The sequence below is a fragment of the Eublepharis macularius genome, chromosome 8 (genome assembly GCF_028583425.1).
Source record: "Eublepharis macularius isolate TG4126 chromosome 8, MPM_Emac_v1.0, whole genome shotgun sequence".
NCBI classification, from domain to species: Eukaryota; Metazoa; Chordata; class Lepidosauria; order Squamata; family Eublepharidae; genus Eublepharis; species Eublepharis macularius.
The window spans coordinates 125226075-125243730 of record NC_072797.1 but is presented as its reverse complement, the minus strand read 5'-3'; positions in this window follow the sequence as shown (position 1 = coordinate 125243730).

Here is a 17656-nt window from a genome sequence, read left to right as displayed (position 1 = left end):
AGTCCTGGAGAATTCTGACATCTAGCTCACTGCCTTCTTCTCAGAGGGTCAGATCACATAGCTCAGGTGCACAGACTATCCAGGTGGCAAGGAACAGATGCCTGAGAGGTGCAGAGGTTCATGAAAATTAGAGATGCTTGGAACTTTGTGGCAAATACATTCAGCAGACAAATATACTGTGCTTTAGAGTCTCTCTACACGAGATGCCTCAGCGCGTGTTCGTCAAGTGTAGGGAGATGCGATGTTAGCCAGGAAGCATAGTTTAAAAAGACAAAGCTGGCGGAGATCACTCCTCAGAGGGTTTATCAATTTCATCTTTGCCTCCCTGGAGGTTCTGTCAGTTTCACCTCTCCAGTCTAAAACTGTGTGGTTAAAATAGGCTGAAGTTTCCCTTCTGACATTTCACAACCCCTTCACACAGCTCCAGTGTATAGCAACACCTTTGCCCTGCCTGTAATCCAGCAGGTAATTAAATTATGTGTGGAGGAGGGGAGACTATGACTTCCATCAGGGTGCATGAAAATATGCACATGTGTGAAATAACCTTGGTAACAGATTTTGGCGAACACCAAAACTACTTGTTTTTAAAAAGTGTTACTCTATAATCATTGGCTGATTGACTGGCTTGCTTGCTCTTTACTTACTCAATTGGCTACAGACTGGTGTGAAGAGATAACAGGTCTGGAGAGACGACTAGGTCTCACATCTGAGAATGTGCATACATGAAGTGATGCTGATTTCAGTGTGCAATGCTATTTGAATATGAGGAACGTAACCCACCCAGTAGGCTTGAGCTGCTCATGAATTGCTGAACAACCCATTGAATCTGGTTCCTTGCTCACATCTGGTGAAGAGAACAAGGAGCAAAACAACAGGTGCTCCAACATCCCCGATAAAAATGCAAAAACTCTCCTCAATCTGTTCTTTTTCACTTGAAGAAAGTACTCCCCCTTGATTCATGTATAGGGAGCACAGTCAACGTTGCTGACTATTCAGTATTTACTCAGTTCAAAATATGGGTCCTGTCAAAAATTTGTTGCCAATGAATGTTGCAATGAATGTGTGTGAAGTTATTTTGAACAATTAAGAGAAAATACTACTGTAAGGATCAGGGCTTTTTTTCTGGGAAAAGAGGTGGTGGAACTCAAGACCGCACAATGATGTCACTTTGGGTCAGCTGGAACAAGGGGGGAGTTTTTTAAAGTTTAAATTGCCCTCAGTGAAAATGGTCACATGGCCAGTGGCCCTGCCCCCTGATCTCCAGACAGAAGGGAGTTTAGATTGCCCTTCATGCCACTCGACAGCGCGGAGGGCAATCTAAACTCCCCTCTGTCTGGTGATCAGGGAGCGGGGCCACCAGCCATGTGACCATTTTTAAGAGGTGCCAGAACTCTGTTCCACCATGTTCCTGCTGAAAAAAAGCCCTGGTAAGGATTATGATTACTAAAGCATTTCCCAGCCCCAATAGTTCAAGCATAGGTCTTTTGCATGTTCTGTCCACCCTTTAAGTCCCATTCTCTGTGACCTGCACTACTTACAGAGCTAGCAACCATAGGTATGTTTTTCTACCTAGCCCTAAGTCCTGCTTAAATAACTCATCCACTCAAACAGGACAGGATAAGATTAGCTTCAAACACTAGAATTGCTATTGAGACAACATCTGAATTGCTAGCTTTTCTGATGCATGTAAAAGGACAAGCAATAAGCAACAGATTAGATCTAGAGTCTCTCTTTTTCACACAGAACAAGCCTTCTGCTTGCACAAGAAGGGGAGCAATTTTGGGAAGTTCCCTCCTTGCAAACTCCCCTTGCAAAGCTGTTCCTGAAGGTCCCCTGTCCCTCAGGAGCCACCAATTGGAAAACACAGGAGCCTGCAGATGAAAGATAAAGTTAGAAATTTCATTTTCATGAATGGAATTCCTGTTTGCGGTCCTTTGGACCCAACTCATTGTGGTGATGGAGAGTAGAGATGGCCACGAACCGAAATACGAACCAAAATTAAGCACGAACCAGGCCGGCTCGTGGTTCATGAACCGTGGTTCGTCAGATCCCATTTCTGATGAACCGCCATGAACTTTTAGGCTGGTTCATTTGGTTCGTTTTTTGGTTCATGACTGAAGACAGCCTGGTGCCAATCAATCAGTTTCCTAGGCAACAGGGGATGGACTTTCTGCAGACCTTCTGCTGACCCGGAAGTGACCTTCTGCTGGCCTGGAAGTGACCTTCTGCTGACATGGAAGTGACGTTTTTCTGACCCGGATGTGACATTTTCACGAGCCAAACAAACTGGTTTGCGAACCAGGGGCAGGTTCGTGAAGCTTCGTGGTTCATGAAATTTGACGAACCACGAACCACATGAGAGATCTCTGTCTTTTGGTGCTACACCTCTGAAGATGCCAGTCACAGCTGCTGGCGAAACGTCAGGAACTACAATGCCAAGACCACGGCTATACAGCCCGGAAAATCCACAAGCATGAACCACATGGTTTGGTTTTTTCCCGGTTCGTGTCCATCTCTAGTGGAGAGTGCCCTCAAATCACAGCTGACTTATGGTGACCCCTGGTGAGGTTTTCATGGCAAGAGACTAACAGAAGTGGTTTGCTAGTGCCTGCCTCTGCAACCCTGGTCTTCGTGGGAGGTCTCCCATCCAATTACTAACCAAGGCAGAACCTGCTTAGCTTTTGAGATCTGACAAGATGGGGCTCACCTGGGCTATTCAGGTCAGGGTCAATCCATTGTAAAGAGAAAGATTCTGAATCTGCTCAAGTGCTTTTCAGAGCCTTCGTTTTCCAAGTGTGTTCAGGGCAATTCCATGACCTGCTGTTTACTTTCATTTGCTAGAGACAGCACTAGAAAGAGAAAATGCTTTCTTTATATTTTCTTTATTTACGAATAGAACAAAGTGGAAGCAAACAGGTATTCTAATAGCAGGTAGCAGTTCCCTAGAGAGCAACCTTTGTTCCTCCATGCAGAGGCTGAGCCCCAATTTCAAGCTAGAAACTCTCAGCTTTCATCTGCCTCCCTCGGTTTTTCTCACCATTCAAAATGGTGCTCTCCTTCTCCCACACTGATCTAGATTGCACTAGTTTCAACCTTCCCTTCTGTAGGTGAGTTGCCCATTCAGTAAACATCCATTGCCATTAAAGGAACATTAAGGTTCTTTTGTCAAAGCAGTAACTTCTATGCAGCCGCACTTTTAGCAAAACCATAGTGACAGACCCATTCACAACAATCAAATCAATGCAAACTCTTTACTGTACGCTCAGTGAGACCTTGGTCAGAGGGAAATAAGGAAAATGAGGGAATGCACATTGGGAGAGAAGCAGCAGGGGGAGGGGAACTTAAGTCATCCTTGGCCTGATTGGTGTAGTGGTTAAGAGCGGCAGGATTCTAATCTGGAGAACCGGGTTTGATTCCTCACGCCTCCTCTTGAAGCCAGCTGGGTGATCTTGGGTCAGTCACCGCTCTCTCAGAGCTCTCTCAGCCCCACCCACCTCTCAGGGTGATTGTTGTGGGGCTAATAATAAGCTACTTTGTAAACCAATCTGAGTGGGTGTTAAACTGTCCTGAAGAGTAGTATATAAATCGAATGTTGTTGTTGTTATACTTCTCCTTGTCAACACTGTTTGCCAGATATTTTTCTTCTGGTTGAGTTCTCAAATTAGTTTTTGTTGCATCATGGGGGGAAAGTGTCTAGGCAGATGGGAAATTCAGAAGAACAATGTGTGTTAGGAGAGGTTAATCATCCCTCCACCACTTCCTTCTACCAAATAATACCTTTCTATCACTTTTTAGGAGTGATCCAGATTGCAAGATCTGGGTTTACTAATATATATTTTGGCCTTTATGGCTTATTCATACATATGTACATACAATTTTATTTATTTACTTATTTGGTTACTTATTTTATGTATGCTGCTCCTTTTCTGCCATAGCAGCTTACATCTCCTCCATTTTATCCTCACAACAGCCCTATGAGGTAGGTTGAGCTCAGAGTGTGTGACTGGCCCAGGGTCACCCAGTGAGTTTTCATGGCACAGCAGGGCTTTGAACCTTGGTCTCCAAGAGCCTATTCCAATATTCTAACCACTATACCACACTGGCTATTTATTTGTTTGTTTACACTACTTATAAGGCACTGTTTTCCAGAATAGGATTCAGGGCGATTACAATATTGGCATGGAGTTTGCCCCTCTCCTACCTCTCTGCTGAGCAAATTCTGAAGTCGTCTTTAAGCTTCAGGAGCCTTTCTCCAGCTTAAATTGCTCTCCCTCCAAAGGAAGATCTCAGTGTTGGAGGAAGTCTCCTTAGAGTATAGTTGGATCCCTCCCACTATCTTTTTAAAAACGCCAATACTTTAAAACAACACCATCTAAATACAAATGCACTAAAACCAAACCAGTACTTTAAAACCTATTATATCTACCAGTTGAATGCTTTTCCTAAACGGTCAGACAGCATTGCCTGATTTTCTACCAAGTGGGTGTCTTCTTGATAACTAAAGAAGGTTGCTTGATCCTCCTACATCTTGCAGTGTGCTGGCCTGGTCGCAGTGTTCTACAATTGGGAGATAGGGGACTGTTTTTGTGTCTCTGGGTCTTGGTGCCTTACAATAAATGAGCATTTCCCCCTGCTGCAGACTCTTATTCATTCATTCAATCAATCAATCAATCAATGTCATTTATGGTCTGCCTTAAGACTCAAGGTGGATTACACAGTGTGAGAGTCGTATAGTCATTATCAAGGACAATTTCATAAACAATGCCATAGGGTAAATAAATGCAAGTTTACAAAGACATAACATTAGCAAGAATCCAATACAGAGTTGAAGAAATGCTGAAACAGGACAGAAGCAATTCTAGGGATGACATAGGAGCACATATTTAAAGCAACAGATAGTAAGGCAACATAGGGCCAAGCTACACATGACGAATGACACTTGAACAGCAAGTGGATTGAGTGGAGGGCAAGTGAACAGGGAGAAATACACTTGCTGTTCAAGTGTCATTCGTCACTTGTAGCTTGGCCCATAGTGGTGAAGTCTATGGGTGAAGTCTATGGTCCCTAACTCATTAGCGGAGCATCTGAGACCCCTCCCTACAATGCAAAAGCCTTTTTAAATAATTCAGTTTTTCATCGTTTGCAGAAAGCTAGGAGGGCGGGGGGGGAGCTCTCCTGATTCCTCAGTCAGGCTGTTCCACAGGGTAGGAGCCACTACAGAGAAAGCGTGTGTAGGGGCTGCTGTTGATTTTACCCTTGCGCAGGGTGGCACCTGCAGGAGACCCTGTTCAGATAAGTGAAGCTGCCGTGGAGGAACATAGGGAGGGAGGCGGTCCCATAGGTATGCCAGACTGAGGCTGTGAAGAGCTCTGTATGTGATCTTTGTGTCAGGTATGTTAGCGACAAGGAGTTTGAGCTTCCTTGCTTCCTTTTTTATGCACACATTCAAACTTTGACCACTGCTTAATAAAAGCTATTTATCTGTGTTCTGACTCTCGGGTTCATGGCTTCAACCTGAAGACAGTGCCTCGGTCAATTTGCCTTTTGCTACTGTTCAGACAATTTAGCTGGAATTTAGCTTAGGTTGTTCACATACAGTCCAGTTGAGCCTGAAACTTTGTTCTTCAGTATGAGGACTTAGTGGGGCAACTGGTGGTGACCTACTGATTCAAGGTTAAGCCCTGCTTTGGCTTTCTCCTGTCCCGAGAACTCTTGATTGGGAGTCCACAAACCTCTTTACAGTCCCAACCATCAAAGCTTTCAAAAGACGAATGACCGTCCTAGCTAGACACTATGAAACAGCCATCTCACACCTTGGCTAGAATCTGACATCTAGAAGTTAAACAGAGAATTGGGGGTGTGAGGGGATAGATTGTATCTTCCTGGAGATTTCAAGAAAGGATCCCTTGACCTACAAGATGGTAGGAAAACAGAAGAGATAAAATCCCTTGGCACAAAGGGACAGAGGTCCATTTTGTGGTCCATTTTTGATGGGTTTATGCTGGCTAAATACATCTGGAAGAAGAAGCCCTCACATCTGAGTTCTGTCTTGACAACTGCCATTGCCACATGGAACAGACAAAGGGCTGGCTGCCTAAACAAAGAGTCCAAAGTAATAGGAAGCTTTTATCAAACTGTAACATCTAAATTAAATAGCCTGCCTTAAAATAAGATCAGCTAGGGCATGTATAGAGAAAGGGTCAGGAGAATTGCATGTTTGCCCCTTTCTTTTCTGTTCCTTGCTGAATCCGTTGCTATGTAGAGAAGATGCGTGTGGACTTTTTAATAAATTCTTTTCTATTTTGAATGCTGGTCGTTGTTTTGAACACACTATTTAAAATAGCTGCCAGGAAAAGGGAGGTGGTCGGTTGCTAATTCACTATTTTCCAAGGAGTGCACAAGTACGAGAAGTATAGTAACCAGTCACTGGGTAACAGGAGATGCAGCCACTATGTAGAGTATTAGAATGGTAGTGCTGGAAGGGAAGGTGTGAGAACTGGTCCTCTGTGGGTAATTCCTAAAACAGCTACTTGGTGGCAGTGCACTGAAGGAGAAGCAAGACAGAGGAAACCCCTTCAAGGGTTGTGAGAGTTGTGAGAGTGGTATGCCATTAGGGAGAGACTCAAGATGGTCACTAGCCTCCTAGAAGCCTTGGAGGGCTGAACGGAACAGAGATCACAGGTCTGTGGGACTATTTTGCCACCAGTAGGTGGCAGTATACCAAAGGAGAAGTGAGAGAGGGAAACGTCTTCGAGAGTCAGCAATAGGGTTCTGCACTTCAGGTTTCCGATTCGGGTTGATTCAGTATTTCTGAACCAGCCCCAATATTGATGAGCCGATTCATAAACACCAAAGCAAAGCTTTCCAAAGCTTCATAACACTTCAGAAAGCTTTGTGTAGAGTGGCAGCAGCTACAGCACTTTTCTTGCCATTTGCAAATGGCAAGAAGAATGCTGCTTTCAAGCTTCAAGTTTCCCACCCGCCTCCTTTTTCATCTGATGGGAGGGGGGGGGAGGGGGTTTCCTCCCCCCCCCATCAAGTGAAAAAGGCGGCAGGGCAGGAAGCTTGAAAGCAACACTTTTCTTGCCACAGCAAGAAACCTGAATCTTTTTGGGGTGCACACCCCAAGTCAGCAACCTCTCTGAGGGTTGGGCAAGCAGGGAGAATGGTGCATTGCCAGGTGGGGACTTGGGACTGTTGTTGGACACCTAGATGCCTCAGAGCAGCTTTTGTTCTTCCAAAACTTTGAAAAGTTGGATGTTAGATAGTAAATCTGTAAAGGCCTATTCACACAAGCTACTCATCATTCTATGGTGCACTAATTCAGTAATAAACATCCATGTCTGAAGGGTGAATCAATCTGTACAATAGCAATAAGGGCTTGAATCAGAAGATGTTTTCTGGATTATTTCTGTTATGAAACACCAGCCGGAGGAAGAAGTTGAAAAGAGCCTGCCAGCTTGCAAGCCACAGCTGAGTAAGATCCAGCCTGAGTTTCTTTTCTTTTCTTCTTGCGGCTGCTTAGAGTGTGGTCAGAAGGACAAGGTCTTGGACAAAAGTTTGTCCATGTTTGCCTGGAAACAGCATTAGTCATTTCAGTGAAGCAGAACTAGGGATCCCATCCCCCCCCCCTGTGTGAGTGGGGGATCCCCTGCTTTCACTCTCTGCCCCCTGCCACCACTCACCTGGCTGGCAGGGGGGAGGAGTGCAGGAACGGGCCTCCCAGGCTTGCCCCAGGCTGCCCAACAACATCACTCCCAGGAATGATGTAATAGTGCCACCCTGAGCGTGCCCCCCCCACTTTGCAGCGGGCCGATTTTGGCCCCAAACGAACCTGTTTGGGCCTATTTGAGGCCAAAATCAGCCTGCTGCAAAGTGTGTGCACCCCTGCACCTGCACAATGATGTCACTTCCCAGAAGCAATGTCCTCGTGCAGGTACAGGGGCACACGCAGTGAGTATCATGGGAGCAGTGGTAAGGTGAACACCGGGTCCCCCGCCTCCCGCTGAGAGACTAAGGGGGACCTAGTAACCCTAATCAGGACCCACCCATAATATGTATTTTTTAAAAAAATTAAATTATATTGTTAAAATAGTTTTGTATTCTGGAAATTTGTAAAACTGCTTTGGATCCATTTAGGGACAAAAAGCTGCCCAGCAATGCTCTAATGAATGACTCAGCCAAGGAAGTGATCCAGATCCCACTGATCAAAATGGAAAACAGCCATACGATGGTTTCAACTGGATTAGGCTCCGCATGCTCAGAATGAGATGAATCATCCCCACCCCGCCCCAGCTCTGCATCATCGGCCTCCCTGGTTTAGATCAAATTTGTTTCCAGTTTCAGGGACCTCTGAATGTACTCTTAAAAGCATTACAATAATTCTTTCGTGTGCATAAAGATAACAGCGAACAGGAGCTCATCTTCGTTTGTCATTCTCTGTCTCGCCGCATCCGATTCGGAGGTACCAATTCAGTATTATTTGCAGCTCCGTTGTAGATCACTCCTGGGCTTCAGGGATACGCGGAGGATTGTAAAGCATGTGCCTGTCAATGTCACCGGCTAATGGCTGCATTTAACCTCCGCTTAACATTGCGATGTCACAGGCAGATGAGGAACAAGGATGAACAAAGACCTTTGATCAAAATCCTTTTGCCAATGTGTTTGTGTGTGACTTGAACTCGAATCAGAAGGTGTCTCATTAAGAGATATGCACGATCTTTATTTCTCTTGACACTCTTGACTATCGGGAAGGAAAATTATGCAGAAAGGAATATGCCATATATGGCTCTGTTTGGAAAATACAAGACAAACCCATCAAACAAAGAGGAATGCTAACCTTCTTTAGAAAGTTCTATTGACCAGAAGAACACTGTAAATTCCAGAGGTGTCAAACTCAGCTTGGTATTTGCCACTACAGTCATAGATGAGCCTTAGTTTGAAGGAAGCCACAACACCATCAATTATGGAAATTGCAGCCTAGATAGTCCCAAAGAGGCAGGTGACTGGGGCAGCCAATAAAAGCAGGCCAGGGCGTTATAAGCTCTGCCTCTGACTTGGCTTCTTATTTCTAGCAGATTCTTTAGTGTGCAAGATTCTAGCTTTGTGGTGTCTGTTTATTAAACCTAACCTCTGCCTGCCTTAAGTATGCCTCTACACTGCAGAGCATGGTCAGAGAGCTGAGGTCATTTGGAGGACTGAAAAGTACTTACGGACAATTTCTCTCAGAGCAGAAGAAAAACATTGCTGAACGACCATCATGTTCTCAACAAAGGTCAAGCCAAATTATTTTTAAAAATCAAATAAACCCAAAGCCACAACAAAATATAAGAAAATAAACAACCTTGTTGAAAAATATGAAATATAAAGTATTTGCAAAAGGTATAGTATATAATCTTTCCATCACTTATTCAAGTATAACCTCTATTAAATATATTAGCAAAAATGTGCTCAAATCAAACACATGTTGACCAAGGATCAGGGATATGTAAAGGTCTATTGTGTTCAGGAGAAAGATTTATACTCCAGTCCTATGCAGTGTCACTTCAGTTTAAGCTCCTTGATTTCAGTGGGCTTAGACGGGGTTAATTCTGCATAGGTTTTCATTACTTTGCTTGAACATAATGGCACTTGAAGGTGCTTAACTTGGCTATCTCATGGCCGGAATATCTAATTTTGAAAAAAATAATCCTGAAATAAATGTTACTATGAAAAATCCTGCTCTTCTGAATCCAGATACAAAAGCTTTTAATAGTTTTTAGTGGCTCCATCATCCCCAACATTATGCCATAGACATAGCCCCTGTGAAAAATACTAAAAGCAATTTTTATTTCATTGCAGTTCACTTTTCCAAAATAATGCGTCTGCCAGGATGTAAAACTTTTCAATAAGTGCTAGAGCATTATTTCTCGAAATGACAAAGGAAGCCATTAAACGCAACACCTTATGCATTTTTCTTAATGTGGTCCCAGCGTAATGCCATCACCATAAGTATGTCATCAAGCAATTTCATGAATGCATTAAAATAAAAGCGGTTATTTACAAGGGTATTTTATGAGCCCGTGAACTTGTCTGTAACACCAGTGTTTACTGTAAATGCTTTCTACAGATAGTGACTGCATTTTGCAAAGAATACAATAATCTATGAGATAGCTACACGTGTACATTTGGTTTCTCAGCCAAGCAATAATGCCAGTTTTAAAGGAACTGATAAGTGTATTCTTTTAAGAAACTATATTATTTAAGTCAACCTTCAAAGCCCAACTTTTCCCAGAGAGTTAGAATCACTAAGAAGTCACCAAAGGAGAATGTGATGGAGTTAGTCATAAAAATTAAACTCTGAATATGTGTACAGCATATTGATCTCTGACAAACCATTACCGTTTCCACTCATCATTAAACCACATGTCTTTTGGAGTTTCAAATCTATTTTTAAGCAGTTCGACAACAACTCTGGTCTTTGTTACAATCATAAATATTCATCAAACAAAAATAACAGCCCTCTGGAGAATATTATTCTTTATGTTCTTCTCCTCAAGGACTGAATTCTGTACGATGACAGAGTTCATTCCAAACATGAGTGGCATAATTACCAGAATAGGACTATTGCAATTTATTTGCAGAATACAAGCAACATGAGTTCAGTTAGCTCTAGACCAAATATTGAAGGGCCCACCTAGCACAAGTGAACTTCTTCAGGGCAAAAGAGATTGCTTCATATGTTAGTCTCCTTTTGGCCGAGAATGAATGAATGAAGCTCAAGGGCTCTGGTGAAATATTACACCGAAGCATGGTGTGGTGCTATGCCAATGAGCAATGGGCTTACATGCTCCCATTTTCCTTTCAGAGCTATTAATAATAATAACAATAAAAACAACAACATTTGATTTATATACTGCCCTTCAGGACAACTTAATGCCCACTCAGAGCGGTTTACAAAGTATGCCATTATTATTTTTGCCATTATTATTTGTTGGCTGAGTGCCAAAAATACAGCCTTATCCATGCAGTACTGTTTACAGAGTAAGGGGAAAATTGTTTAGGAACTAAATAGTTGGTAATAAAGAGGAAATATAGAGTGGCCATTTTCTCATGTCCTTAAAATAGCAGCACACTCCCAGAATTCTGGTGGCTTTTTCGCGCAATTCTTGTTTAAAATAGATGTGGGGTGGGGATTTTTCCGGTGCATATCGCATGAAGAAGTCGCCAGCGTTCCGGGAGTGTGCTGCTATTTTAAGGACGTGAGGAAACGGACAGTGTCTAGCTATCGAGCTGCTTAGGAGAGAGTTTTCAATGCAGAGAAGAAGGAGGATATTGTCCGCTAATAACGCCCATATGGAGACAAGGAAATGATGCTTAACAGAAAAGAGAGTTTCTGCCCTCACATTCCTATCTTACTAATCCTTGCTGCCCCCTGTAGGGTTGTGTCTTCTTCTCTTCATCTTTGTACACCATATGTTGCTACTTCCAACTATTCAATTAGTTACTTCCTATTTACAACAAATCATAGTTTGTCATTACACCAACAATGATTTCTATTTGATCTCATTGCAGGGCCAGATCTAGGGTCACTGGCGCCCAGGGTAACCCAAGTCTGGCCCCTCGCGTGCACGCATAGAGTGTGCGTGCTCCCAGTGCTGCATAATGATGTCACTTCTGTGATGTCATCATGCAGAGCGGAGAGTGCCGTGGTGCGTGTTAGCAGAGGCAGCGCGGGGCTAGGCTCAGAAGCCGCCCATGTCATTCGCCCGCCCTGCAGGACAGGGAGCAGCTGGCCACCCTCTGTCCTGAGGGGCAGGTGAATGGCGTGGGCGGCCTCCCGGCCCCTCATGCTGCCTTTTGCCTGTCCCGCAGGACAGGGGATGTGCGGCAAGCTGGCCGCCCCCTGTCCTGCGGGGCAGATGAAAGGCAGCGCAGGGGGCTGGGAGGCTGCCTGAGCGCTCCTGGTGGCTGGCAGCTGTGCCCAGAGCCCCCTCCTTAGTGGCGCCAGGGGCAGACTACCCCCCTGCCCCCCCTCGATCCAGCCCTGTCTCATTGGAATTGCTAAGCAGTGTCTGAGGCTACATTATAGAGGAACAGCATACCATAGCTTGCCAGTTTGGTGATATGACAGAATTTACATTCCCTTATTTATTCACTGCTGAGGAACTGATAATTTGTATACTTAATCTATGATCACTTGACCTTAGAACAAGGCTTAGGGACTGCTGAACAATATGGTTTACAGTGCAATCTTATGCAGAGTTCTCCAGTCTAAGGCCACTTCATTTGTAGCCTACATATTTCAAGGCAGAGTATGTAATTTAAAACAATGTAATAAGAACTGTATAATATATGCAACAAACAATGTGACAAAGCTGGGTTTCCAGAGACCAGTATATTCAGTGAACAAAGCAATGAAAGTTGCCTGAAATTATGCAGACATTAACTTCAAGAATTTTCCCTTCTGAAAAATGGTTTTACACGTTCTGCAGAATGATTTTCTGAGCTCCCAGTTCTTTAACTTTCTTACATCGTGGCCTGGGACTTCTTCCCAGGCTTCAACCAACTCATGAAAACATCTTTTGTCCTTTGAGTGTGTAAGATGTTAACTCTAGTGAATGTTTCTTCAATCCACAGATGACTGAACTGCAAATGTACTGACAATTTTCTTCACTAAGCAGGAATGTTTGTGAACATTCCATTCCATTATAGCCACTGTATTCATCACAATGTAATCCTGTGCAGAATTACTCCACTCTAAGTCTATTTAAATTAATGGACTTAGATTGGAGGAACTCTGTATAGGATAGCACTGCCAGGGACAGACGTTGCACCACTACGTGGATGGATGGATGCACACTGATAACAAACCAGCACATCTGAAAGATCTCATGTACAAGGGGATTTATTTAGAGAACAGTGCATGAAATATTAAAAGCCATAGATGATGCTAAGCCATTTACCACTTTCAATTTGGCTTAGTTAGGAGCTTAAATGGAATTAAATGCTCTAGATGACTTAGAGGTTATGGAAGAAGTGGAGAGGATAACAGAAATAATGTCTTCCAAAAAAGAAGTAGAAGAAACAAAAATAGAACCAAGCCCAGAAGTATTCAGAATGTGATGGCATTTTTCATTTTTCTACTTAGAGATATTTTGGATTATAGACACTTTTCCAGAAGGTAACACCAGTAAAACATGCCAACCGAAAGTGTTAGCTTCCAGATCAACACTGTTCTCACAAAACCTATTTCCAAAGTTGAACAAAAAGATGCCACAGTCAGTGCTATGAATGTAATGCATCATACTTTAGTTAGAGTTACCATCCAGGCCAACACCGCCCAGTTGTCCATGCCTTCTGATAGCTCGGCTGTCATGAGTGAAGGAACAGCCACTGTTGACCTTTTCATTGCATTCTTGGAAATATGAAACCATAGAGCCAAGCTACAAGTGACGAATGACACTTGAACGACAAGCGAGCAGGCTCATGTATATTCCTCCCTGTTCACTTGTGCTCCACTTGATCACATAGTGGAGCGCAAGTGGAGCACAAGTGAATAGGGAGGAATACACGTGAATCTGTTCACTTGCCGTTCAAGTGTCGTTCATCACTTGTAGCTTGGCCCTGAGTCAGAGAAAACCCGAGGATAAGCTCCAAATTATGGGCTGTGAGAAACAAATTCAAACAATTAAGCTTTAATTGCTCAGCCCCAGAAGAGGCAGCCTGCTGTGTCTCTGCAGGATTCATTGCTTTGCTTCTTTCCAATCAGCCTCTGCTGAGAATGGGTAATTTTGCCTCATCCCTGCTTTGGCATACAGCGCAATTTTATGCAGAGTTACTCCAGCCTAAGTTAGTTGATTTCTGCATGCTTAGACAGGCAAAAGTCTTCATAGGATACTCCTGTTAGAATTCAATCACCCTCATTGTAGAGAAGGAACAGAATTAACCACCCACAGGGGTGGCTACTGTGCCTCTTATATCTGTGAACTACTCAAGACTTGTCTCTTTCAAACAGTGGCTCATACAGAGACACGTGGACTGGAAGGAGGCAATGTTTGCATTTACATGCTCCAAAAGAAAACCTTTTGAGGAGCCATTGTGAAGCACATCTTCATTTTTAATCCGGGGGGGGGGGGGACGTGTACCTTACTTATCAGATGTTTAGCAACCGATTGGTGATTTTTTTGCTGACAAGAAGTTTGGAATTTCTGGAGAAGACCATGAACCTCAAAGTGCTTAACCCTTGTTGTTTGTGGTCTTTTAATGAAAGTGATGCTGTACAAGCCATCCCAGAATGTTTAGGAGATACTTCTCTACAGTTTGCTACAGGAATAACTTTGGGCAAGATGCTACCAAATTTTCTCTTCACCAATATGACTGTCCCGGTGCAGACTCACACAGGTAGCAGGCAAGGGAAAACTCCCAAGTTGTCTGAGCAGGACAAAGCATGGTTCCAAAGTTCAGGCACCGATTAGGCAACGCTCCCAGCTTCGATTCCAAAGAGGTATTCCAGGAACAAGTCCACATGAACAGGCCAAGGTCAGAGACAAGAAAATCCATTCCAAATACAGCAGCAAGGTCAGTATAAGCGGACACGTTGCTTCCACACAGCCCCTCCCTTCTCTGCTGCTTTTAAGTCTTACGCTGCTCAGGCACTTGTGCTGTATCATGCACCTGCCAGCTGTCTCAGTCCTGCTCCTGCAAGCACTCATCATCTCTGATGATGCTGGGTCGGTGCTGTGTTGCTAGCCTGGCACTGCGCCTTCTGGCTTGGAGGGCTCTCCTAGCCCTCCTCTGATGGCGCTCCCGAGGCTCTGGTGAGGAAGGGGGAGAGCTGGCCTGCCCCTGGCTTTCTGTTGCCAGCCCAGGGCTGGGAAGCTGAGGAACCGACGTGCTGGGACCTGGCTGTGGATCTCTGTCTGAGCCTTCAGAGACTGCCTCCTCCTGCAGTGCCTCTGCCACTGGCTGTGGATCTGGGTCAGGTTTGCCAGCTGCCTCTTCCTCAGAAGAGTCCTCTGAGTCTCTCTGCTCCACTGGGCCAGGTTGGTCCATGACAATGACTGAAGCATCCACATTCTGTTTTGTAAAAATGTCCCTGTGTGTATTCAGACTACTTTGTTCAGTGTATACTTTATTCAGTGTATTAAGCACATGTGTTCCCAAAGGCCACGAGCAAAATGACCTAAGCTCATTCTACTGGTGCCCCCATGTTGCTTAATTGTTACACTAAATAGGCGGGTCTTCTTGTGAATTGGGGGAATTAGCATTGAAGGAGACACAGTGAGAGGGGTAGCTGGGATCTCCACCCATATATACCAGGATTTTTCCCTTAGAGAAACACTTAAATGAATAGTCAAACGTTCCAAAGGAAGAGTCTTTTTATTTACAGAGCAATAAAAGGCAAACACACAGAAAATCACACACAGAGCTAAATAGAAAATCAGGGAAGAAGAGGGAGAGAGAGATTCGGGGTATGGTGATATTTACCAGTCTAGGAGAGGGAGGATGTCTGTAGAGGCAGTGGCATGAGTGACCAGCACTTTATGGCAAGAAGAAGAAGAAGGCTCAGATACACATCTGAGGATGTGCATATGGATCCAAGGAACACACACACAGCACATGGCTGGGGGCAACCTAGTTTATAGTGCAAAATGCACCCTGGGGCAGAATTACAGTTTCTGCTCCTGAAGCAATAGTTTGGTGGCTTGTCCAGAGATGAAACAAAGTGTAAAAGGCTTGATTGAAAGTCTCTGGGAGAAACTATAGGTGAGACAAGTGCTTGATGGCTTGTCCAGAGGGTAAACAATAAAGTGGAAAAGGTTTGATTGAATGTGTCTGGGAGAAACTATAGGTGAGACAAGTGCTTGACGGCTTGTCCAGAGGTTAAACAATAAGGTGGAAAAGGCTTGATTGAATGTATCTGGGAGAAACTATAGGTGAGAAAAGTGCTTGATGGCTTGTCCAGAGGTAAAATAATAAAGTGGAAAAGGCTTGATTGAACGTATCTGAGAGAAACTTTAGGTGAGACAAGTGCTTGATGGCTTGTCCAGAGGTAAAACAATAAAGTTGAAAAGGCTTGATTGAACGTATGTGGGAGAAACTATAGGTGAGGCAAGTGCTTGATGCCCCATGATTGCTGAATGGGAAGGGCTTATCAGGTCCTTGAATAGTTCTGATTGGGAAAGTGAGTGAAAGAAGGTATGGAAGGGCATTGATGGATAAAGCAGAAACTCCTGGAAGGCCTCTTTGTTTCACTTAAGTGCTTCTCCGAGGTGTGGAGGGGCAGTTAGTCAATCTGACACATCTTCTGGTAAACTTCCAACTCCAGCCTGGGTTGGCATCTATTCTTCCTGGCCAAGCAATGTTTTGTGCTTAAAGCACATGAGGAAAAGGGGTTTATGATATTCCATATTCATAAACTGCTTTGCAGTAAGGAGAAGGAGTATGACTGCTAAAACCATCTGTTCTTTCAATGATCTGGAACGTTTTTGAGGGAGGATGTACACTCATAGGAATATAAGAGGTGCCCTCCTGGACCAGAGCAGCGGTCCATCCAATCCAGCACACAGTTGTCAACCAGTTGCCACAGAGGAGAAAAAACCAGGGCATAGAGACCAAGAGCTTCACCCTATGTTGCCCCCTAGCACTGGTATTCAGAAGCTTACTGCCACTGAATATGGAGGTTCCCTGTAGTGAACATGCGGAGTAACCATGATGGACATGACTTTCTCTAAGCAACTTTGAAAGCCACCATCCACACTTGTGGCCATCACTCCATCTGCTGGCCATGAAATGCACAATTTAGCTAGTCACTAAATGAAGTTTTATTTCCTTCTTGCTCATCCTGAATCTATGGCACATCAACTTTGCTGGGTGCCCCTGAGTTTTTAAAAATTATTATTTATTTACTTCATTTATACCTCACCTTTTTCCAATGGGGACCCAGGGTGGCTTACATAATTATTGTCTCCTTCATCTAATCCCCACAACAGCTCTGTGAGACAGGTTAGACTGAAAATGTGTCTGACCCACCCATGAGCTTCTCTAGCAGACTGGGGATTTGAACCTGATTCTGCCAGATTCTAGTTCACTACACTAGCCACTGAATCACACAGGTTCTACTATTATGGGAGAGGTTATCTTAGGCATCAGATTTGGAGGGGAGAGGGTGTGGCAGCACCTGAGTCCTCTTCTTCCTCTTGACACCCACTTACACTGGTATATGGCAGGGAGCCAAGCACATGTTTCTCAGCCATCTCCCCAAGGAGAGGGAGGGAGGGAGAGAGAGAGAGAGAGAGAGAGAGAGAAGATGAAGAGGCGGAGGAGTAAGACCGACAGCTGGATGGGGACAGCTGCCATGGAAGGCAGCTGGGACAATGTCAGGTTAAAGGGACCTGCGAGTGGACTGAGAGGGTGCGAGGGTGAGGTATACCCCCTCTCCTTCCACAGAGTGAGATCCCGCATATTCCCTGAAGGTCCTTTAAGGCAGAAGACAGGCAGGCCAGCGTCTCACAGGGCGGTGCCTATGGTGGAACCTGACACCCACCACCCACAAGCAATTACTTATAATACTAATTGCCAGGACACAGTGGCACCTGGCAGCCATTCCAAGTCTGTTAGAGAACACCATGTTCCAGAGATTGCCTCCCCTGTATTTTTGAAGGGGCAAGCCAAA